We start from the raw sequence: 9321 nt of genomic DNA, 5'->3' as shown, positions 1-9321 counted from the left end.
AAAGTGACTCAAGCTGGAGTTGGAGACCTCTGAATAAGATTAAAGCCCAACTGAATTACTGTGTTAGATGATATAGATATTTGTCATTGCTACAAGTATTTAAAAAAGTACTTCTTTTGGGTTCCTTTAGTAGCGAAGAATAGAAAAGCAGGTTTGAAAAGGAATGTGTAACACTTCTGAGTAAATGCATTAAAATGAAAGATGTTTTTTAAACAGCTAAGAAAAACATTGAGGTGTTATGTGAACAATTGATGTCCAGATGAGCATGATGTGCTGTAACATAAGTAATGTGAGATCTGGTGCTGTTGCAGTGGGAACAAATGGCATAAATCAAGCCTACGATGATGTCAGATTCCTGTAAGTGAAAAATTACACATCATTGCAAGTCGTCCGGAGAGGATATTCTCAGGGTGACATACTAATTCCATGTTTCTAACATGAAAAGATGCAGAAAACCAACCTCTAAGCCTCTGGTCCTGCAGAGCTGACTGTTCCAAGAACACGTTATTGAAAATCTGTTTCAGATGCACAGCTTGGACTTTGGATAAAACTAAAAATTTTAACAAAGCATGAACATTTTTAAGAAAAAGCATAATGGAAACCTTAGATTATTTTTAAAACAACAGTGACCGTGAGCAGTCCACATATACTTGTGTTTGTTACTTGTGATAAGCTCAGTAAACATTCAGGAATTTATTTTGGTGAAACTCAAAACTGCTTTGTTCCAAGCTATTTAACATTAGATAACATAATCTTTTAACTATAGCAACCTGTCCAAATAATAAAATGAGGCAACTACCCTGAACTTATCCCACAGTTTTATGTGATGATTCTGGTTTACTACAAAGCACATGAGTTGTATTTATGCAGCAAACTTGATGTTTAGTTTTTTTTTTCCATTAGGATTGTCAGTATTTTTATTTTGCAGCTGTCGTGTTACAGAGACACAGCTTTAAATGAGATACTTCCAGGAGCTTTAACTGTACAGTGGCCCCCAGTATTTGCAGGGGTTATGGGTCACAACTCCCTGAAATAAATGAAATCAGAAACCTGCTCTAAAAATGCTTGTTACTGCTTTCTGAGTTTCCTAAATAATTGACAGCTCATAGCCTGTTAACTAGTCATTTATTTGATTCACTTGTGTAGGTAAAGTTGAAGGATTATAGCTGTCAAGAAGTCCTACAAGCCCTAAGTTTCCCACAGCATTTTCTGGGGAGTGTTGCAGCAGTGTGTGATTCCAGAATATGTATTAGTTCTATTCAATACTTGCATGATAAAAAGGAAAACCTTGGTCACCACCTGGTTTTAACCATTTTCTTATTGCATTTAAAAGAGCAACAAACAAATGGACAAAGATAAAGATGAGACACCTCAACTCATAGGTAAAGGGTGTTCAAGAGTCAAACTTCAGTATAATTTCCTGCTGATTTTATTACACTCTGGACTTTTCCAGTCCAGAGTGTAATCCTCTTCCATTCACTGCATCCTCTTCCATTGTTCACATGTGTTAGCATCACAAAGAACCAGCATGGAAAACATTCAAACTTGACTCATCCCCCAGCAACATCCCCACACAAATTAGAAACAGAAAAAGTCCCAAAATGTGTCATTTATAAGTTCCTATGGTACATAATTAAACTCTTTGCCCATGTTAACTTGTCTGCTTGAGTTAGACGTCACGGTACAGTTCAGAGAACGATCCCAGCAGGAAGACTCTCGCTACAACAGAGCCCAGCCTTTGAGAGGATTTGAAACAGTTCAGATGACACAGATGGGGGGTGAAAATGAAGGATTGATGGCAGTGATCTTTAACACTCTAATCCCTGTCTATTTCAGAGATTAAAGTTGTTTAATCAGAGTCATAACTGTCGAAAGTCCGTATGAGTGGCCGTGAAGAGGTTTTTGTGTGTGGTCATGATGGCAGTTAATTGTTGAACCCCAGAAAGTTACAGGTCAATGTCTCTGAGCCTTGACTCTTCCTGTTGCTGTGCAGGACCAATTTTTATGTTGCGCCAACAAGAGGAAATTGGAAGGCAACCAAAAATAAACTGGTCTCCATGATGAATAACCGAAGAGGCATTTGACTCTTTTGTATTTAATTTATTCCAGAGTTTGAATGTTTATCCACAATAATTTAAAGGAAAATAATAATCCCAGTATTATTTGATGTCTGTTAGATCACTGCAGCAGGTCTGTCATGATCTGTAGGACGGCACATTTAGTTTTGTGGCTGCTTTGGTTCTCTTGCCTTGAGTTACTGCTGTGTTTTCATACTTAGCTCTCTGTGTTTCTTTATGGCTCCATTTATTCCCGAGTCCAATTTGCTCGCTTATGTTCTCTGTGTTCCTCTGTATTGTTTATTTGAGTTCTGTGTCAACTCTGTCCTCTCTCTTTCTGCTGCTGCACCTTCAGATAATTTGTCACCTGTCTGCTGTTCAACCACCTGCTCCTTCCAGTATTCATGCTCTTCTTTGCATTAACTCCTTGCTGTACAGTTGTTACTGAGATGTGCTCGTGTTTTAAACTACATTACCTCTTTGGTCCAACACCACTTAAACCAATGGTAGTTTTATAGCCAAGGCTAAGCTTCAGCTGTCAAACAGATGGCTCCCCATTTTAGAAATTAGAATAAATATTCTTTTATTGCCTCTCAGTGGGAAAATTTGAGTGTCATAGCAGCAAGTTCAATAAGTACCAGATTCCCCAGGTCTTGTGGCTGCAAAACAAGCCCACACATCACGTTCCACTAACATGCTTTAAAGTTAGCATCAGTTGTGAGGGTCCTGTTGGTGCATCACTCCTGACTGCCATTTTAATCAAAATATTAAATAATTGATTGCATAGTTATTCACACTGTAAAAACATCCATGTGCATGCTGAAAAGATAAAATCTTACCAAGAAGTTTTGCATTGAGTAAATATTTCATTATACTACTTTCCAAAAGAGAAATTTAGCACACAAGTAACTTTTAAGCAAGCTATAGGAGCTTGTTTTAATTCCTTAATATTGGTGGAAAATAATGATAGTTCCATGGCAGATTATTTCACTTAGCATGAGAAAAATGTCTTGCTATAAGTGAAATAATCCATCAGTAGAACTAGTATTGTTTCACCAATGTTAAATAATTATTCACTTAAATTAAGCTCCTCCACCAGAGCCAGATTTATAGTTTTGGATTCAGTTTGGGTTTTGTATAAATTAGGTTTTATGTGAACTTTTTGAGAAATCCTGGGAAGAGTGACGGCTGTCGTATGTGTTTTCCATTTGCTCTTTCACTTTGCAGAATTATGACTTTTCAAATGCATCAAATAGTCTTATAACTCTTTCCAGGTTAAAGGTTAGCAACAGTTTGTTCCTTCAGTTCATTGCTAAAATCTTTGCATCTTTATGATGACATAAACACAAAGACATACCACCAAACCACCAACATATTTTCTTTTCAGGAGCTTCTAGTACTCATGATCCATTACTCAACTTAATTACCAGCTTTGTACTTTCTCTCAAATTCTTTTTTTTTTTTTTTTGGCTTTTGTTCTGAATTGCATAAAATATCAAAAATACACAAACTGAAAAAAAAACAACAAAAAAACAATGTTGTAGTCTCTGCAGGAAAAAACAAGTAATACTGAGTCTTCATTTCTACACTTTGTGCTTTCGAAGTGGTTGGTGCCATAAAACTAGTCGTCCTTGAATGTCGTTTCTCTGTAGCTGTAGATTTGTCACATTGTGTAGTTTCTTCAATGGGCTTTTGATTTATAGTCATGCTAACTCAGCAGCTCAAGATGTTTGTTATATATCTGTCTATCTGCTGTACCTCACTTTTACTTTCCTAAATTATTCAGCCACAGTTTAACAAACTATGTCAGCGCGTCTACAGCTGTGGATTAATGTTCACACTTTCAGTTGGGTGACATAAAACAAAGCGTTCGCTCACAGTGGAGCAAAGGTGCGGCTGAGAAAAGGAAGATGGCTGCCATTTTATAGGATGAGTTGAAACAGGTGGAAAAAAAACCTCACTAATTTAATTTTGATAAGACTGGAAAACATTAGGAGAAGAAGAACAGTTCCCCCACTTCATAGGCTTTGTGTTACTGCTCTAATAATCAATCTTTTTGGAGCTGCATAGTTAAACTGGCTTGAAATGTAGTGATTTGACAGGTCTGGGAAGCGAACAGGCTGTCTGCAATACTCAGCTTGGCATGATGAAGCTTGCATAGATGAAAGAGAAAGGAACTGCTTTTGTCGTCAGAGGAACAGGTGGAAACATTAACAGCAGTTGGCAGGTTGGGCTAACAAGTTGGAAGGCGTTTTGGAGACTTTCAGGGATGTGTGTGTCTGCACCATGGCTAATTAATCACAGACTACTGACACAGTTAAAATGAAGCGGATGGCTTTGCTTCTCTAGAAACAAAGGAATAAATCGGTTTATCCGCCATATTCAATTTATCATTTTCAGACTTCAAAAGCAGCTAATATTTTTATCAAACAACACTCATGGTTGACTCCAAAAACATCATCTAAATTAAACAACGATAAATTTAATCCAAGGGGATAACGACCTTCTAGCAGCGTGAGTAACAGATAAAATATTCCCTGCAGGCTTTTGTTCCTTCATGTCTTTGGGTTTGTTTAACATTTACACAGCTTTCAGAAACTGGGAAATATAAGGAGTTGTAGATGTTAACCCAAAAGATTCAAAATGATAGTCTCTCAATGGATTCCCATTATTATTATTTGCTTTGTATAGTTCAACATCTGGTGTCTATTCCAGCTGTTTAGATAACTGTAAAACCAGAGGAAAGTTGCTGTGCAACAAAACAGACTGCATGTCAGGAAGCACACAATGCAGCACATTCTTCAGCCTTTTTAAAGATCTGCAAAAAGGAGCAGTCTGCAAATTTTAGGCTCTGTAATTTAAAAAAATATTGCATGAAATACTAAAAAATGAAGCTATTTGTCACATTTTCTGTGTTTATATAACCTTTATTATCCCACCAGTTTGTTTATAGTGATTGGGGTCCAATTACCTCACTGAGTTTTCACAAAGGAGCCTCTCTGCTGATGCTGGACTACAAGCAGCGTCTCCATGTACCGTCTTTGTTTTTTGGAAATCCCACAGGGGGTCTGGCCCAGATTAATCCACATTATCATTCATACTATAAATACCCTTTTTGCATTTCAGCTGAGAAACTTTCCAGCTTCAAGGGCATGATTAATGATTAAGAACCAAAACTTTTCATCTTGAAGACTTCAAAGTTGTTCATCTTACTGTTAAGCTTGGTTTATATCCTGAAGCACTGCTAAAAGCACTTTCAATGAAAGTCTGGCAAAAAGGAAAATTGGCAAGTGAACAGCAAGCCATCACAAACGTATTTCATTCAAGCATGTTTATGTTATGAATGTATATTCAGTTCAGTTTGAAAGGAGTGTAAAATGCATGTGAACATATAAATATTAGGGTTACATGCAGTCTTTTCCATAAGATTTTCCATATAGCTAATGGTTCCTAACTTAAAAAGCAGGTGAGGACATATGCATAAATCATCTGTGTGTCAAGTATAAGATATACTGTGAGTGGAAACTAGGACATAAAAAGGAAAACAAGAATTGTAGGAAGATTGCACTTTATTACTTCCATGCTATTAAAATATAATTATTCTGTATTTCTTATGAAACTGGGTGCAGGAGTAGTTCAGACTACTTTCAACGCTAAAGTACTTCATCCATCTATCCATTTACTGCATTTTTTCTGCGATCAGAAGGGATACGTCATTCCTCTGGAGAGTTATGGGTTGGCACCACGGTTTCATTCTAATGGGGCATGCATGAATCGCCTCCAAATGAAGGTTTCCGGCAGGCAACATGACCAGATACCCAGACCATGTCAACTGATTTCTCCCAGTGTGGGGGAGAAGCAGAAGATCTACTTTGAGCTCCTGCTGAATGATAGAGTAAGAATATTTTGGACTTTTGCTGTCAATGCATGCGATTAATCTACAAAGTTTAATGCATTATCAATGCACAGTGCAGATTAATTATATTGCATTTTCTATTTTGTTGTAAAAGTCTCTCGCTGGTGGAGGGTTACTTAGCTCACGCCAGCCCATTACACTGTCTTCTGCTGCGTTCAACAACCCAAAGCTGCAAACACAAGTGAAACATAAAACATTTTCTTAAGCATTTTTTCAAAAATATGCATGTTTACATCTAAGTCTTACAAAAGCGTAGTCTTTAATTGTGATTATCACAGCACTAGTGTGATTAACCTGTAATTTTAATCGATTGCTAGTAAATACACAAACAAAATCAACTATGTTGCCAATAAAAAATAAGCTAATTAATTGATTATAGCATACGGTGAACTGTGGAAACACTGAGAACACACTGGAGATATATGATGATGTATATTTAAAAAAAAAACAAAATAAAAAACAAAACAAAACAAGCACTTTTAGTTCCCCAGGCATCCATATATTGAGGGTTGTGGCACATGTGATAAGGAAGTCTAATTGACATGGATTCAACCCCAAATATAACATTTAAAGCTCCTTTTCTGCAGGAGTGTTATAAATAATTCTGGATTTTAATCATTTACATAAGAAGATGAATATTTATGTTCAAAACAGGCTAAAAACTGCATTAAACTATGAAATAAATGTAAACTATGCATATATAAGTGAACACACCTTCAGGGTAACACACTGATTGGTTTTGTATTTGCAGATGTATTGTAGTTTCTTTGCAGTGGGTCTATAATATTCATTGTTTAGTCTCAAACACAGGAAATTGTTTCTTTACCAAAACCACAATAACTAACAACAGATTCCTTTACTGGAGTGTTTTTCATATATCAACATTGTGCCCACCAGCAGCCACATGCTCACTCTGGAGAATGTTTTAAATTCAAAATAAAGAGTCAAATAAAGGTCTGTGTCTGATGAAATTGGCATTCCTGTTGAATATTTGGTGGTGTAAAAAGCTACAGAGCTTTAAATTGTCACAGATTTTTTGCTCTGGAGTTCAACAGGATGCATCTGACCTTGTAAGACCTTCAAATAACTTAGGGTCTATAAATTATGTATGAATGATTAATAATTGAATGTATCCCTTTGTTTTTGTCTTAAAGTCCTTATATGTAGAAAATCTGAACACCCACCAAGCCTGCAGAGGATTGAATGCTGTTCTTGTTCCAACTCTTATCAAACAACATAAAAGGAGTTGAGATGTGAATGTGTGGAAATCCAAGAGGAGCAAAGAGTGATGATAAAATTCATATTAACTGCAAGATAATCCATGTTTTTTCTATCCAGACAATTTACTGCAACATCTATCAGCCGTCTCGTGAAAAAAAAAAAAAAAAAAAAAACTGGGGAATTTAATTCAAAAATTATCTCATTGGACTGCTCAATGATCTCAGCAATCATTAACAAAAATGCAACAGCAGTGTTTTCTTTAAAAGGAAACGGATCTGTACTTAGTGCCAGTAAAGCTAATAGATATATAAAGTTTTTTTTAGTCTTTATCTGTGTTTAGTAAGAAAAAAGTTTTTTGAGACTTTTAGAAACTGACCTCACAGGTGGGCCAGTCATCACAGAGTGTTAAAATTATTTATTGCTATTCTCCAAAAGCATATAGTATTAGTATGATTGTTTGTTTTGTTGGAAATGTGCCAACATTTCAAAGTTTTATGGAAATATCAAAGTATATTTAGCCTGGCCAATGCAAATCCATTCGATTCTCATCTCCTTTTGATGTTCCATCTGGGATTTCTCCCATTGACTTTGATTTCTCTAGTAGAATTTCGATCGGCCCAATCAGTAAAAAGTGGGAGCTGAAGGTTCAGACCCGCTGTAAGAAGAAAAGTGGAAAACAAGAGGCCTGTTTTGACCAAATTAACGAGTACTGTGACTGTCTGTATTTCACAAACCTCCATATGTTGAAGCTGAATCCCTAAGAATGACAGCGAGGAGTCTGATTTTAGCTCCGAGGTGTCCCACAAGTCAAAAAAGTAAGCCAGCAAATATATTGCTAGCACACTTGTTGATGTAAACAGTCTGACCTTTTGTTTTTGTACTGAATATTAAGTAGGAAAGATCAAAGGGACAAATGACACAGAGCTACAGCTACATTAGCAGCTAAAATCAGGGTTGTCCTGTATGGTAGCTGGCAAATGACTGTAAATCATCTGTAAACAGAATATTTGTAAAAAAGTATCAATAACATTAAAGAACAATAATCATTCTTAGCCGATTTCTGTTATTTTTGTGGTAATAAAGCACAGTTTAGTGTGGTGATCCTGGGTGCTCGGGTTGTTTTGCTGCTGCTTCTCGCTCCTTCCTCCAGGGGCCGCCTGGTGGATGATCTCTTGTGGGCGTGACCGGCGACGCTGGGATCCTCACACCTGTCGGAGATTTTCTCATCTCCGCAGAAGCTTAAGAGTGGAGTCAGCCAACACATCGATGCCAGAGTGTTAACCAGTAATGGTACTACAGGCCATCATCTTAGCGTTTGTTGATCCCTTGTGAACCTCCCAGTGACTCCTGTTGTGTTTCTTCGTTTTTTTTAGACAACTCCCTCGTGACGTCGTGGTCCGACCACTCGAGGCTTTTGAGCTCCTGGCTGTACCTGGCGTACTTACCCCTCGTTGGCTGCCTTCCCCGTTCTGTCCCGGTGAGCTGAGGTCCGTATCCTGTCCGCCCTCCAACGCCGTCCGCTGGATTTTCCCAAGACACCAGCTGGTTCCGCAGCAGAACCCCACACCCGAAAACACCCCCAGGAAATCCCAGTATCCGCCCCCGCTTACCTGCCGCCTGATCTAGTAAGACCGTTGCCGCTCGTTCGGAACTGAAACATCCCACAGTCCTCAAACTCATCACTCATTCTCTCTTCCAGCCCGCTCCAGTTGCCGCTCCCCCCGGAACACAGTTTATCTGTGCTGTTGTGCTTTATATTAAACATCTTTTACTGATTATCGGTTCTCTGGCTTTTGCATGTGGGTCAAGAAGTTACCTTCCGTCATGACATTTAGGAGATTGCTGTAAACATCAGTGGACACTGTTCTGTACATTTACATTAGCTATGTCCTTAAAAAGGATAATTTAAAATAACATTGAAGTCCCTAAACATGAAGACACCACAGAAATTATTTTACAAAATTCGTATTTGAAATTTTTTTGTAATCATATTTTTTATTTTATTTTTTGTCATGCACCATGGACAATATCTATCATATGTCTGAAATTATGCCAAAGCCACTAAACAAGCTTCCCAAACATTATAAAACTTTTACAAAAGATTGAGTTCTACAACAAAATTATATC

At 37.4% G+C, this 9321-nt stretch overlaps 1 long non-coding RNA gene across 1 annotated transcript; it reads left to right on the top strand.

The window, feature by feature from the left end:
* Window positions 1–8289: 8289 nt before the first annotated feature.
* Window positions 8290–8968, top strand: LOC107832995 (uncharacterized). The gene is made up of 3 exons (XR_001658703.1): window positions 8290–8484; window positions 8568–8819; window positions 8894–8968. It is a non-coding gene; the product is annotated as an uncharacterized LOC107832995 (long non-coding RNA).
* The last annotated feature ends 353 nt before the right edge of the window (window positions 8969–9321 follow it).

The sequence above is a fragment of the Poecilia formosa genome, unplaced genomic scaffold (assembly GCF_000485575.1).
Source record: "Poecilia formosa unplaced genomic scaffold, Poecilia_formosa-5.1.2 Scaffold303, whole genome shotgun sequence".
In the NCBI taxonomy this organism is placed as follows: domain Eukaryota; kingdom Metazoa; phylum Chordata; class Actinopteri; order Cyprinodontiformes; family Poeciliidae; genus Poecilia; species Poecilia formosa.
This window is presented reverse-complemented; position numbering and strand designations above follow the sequence as displayed.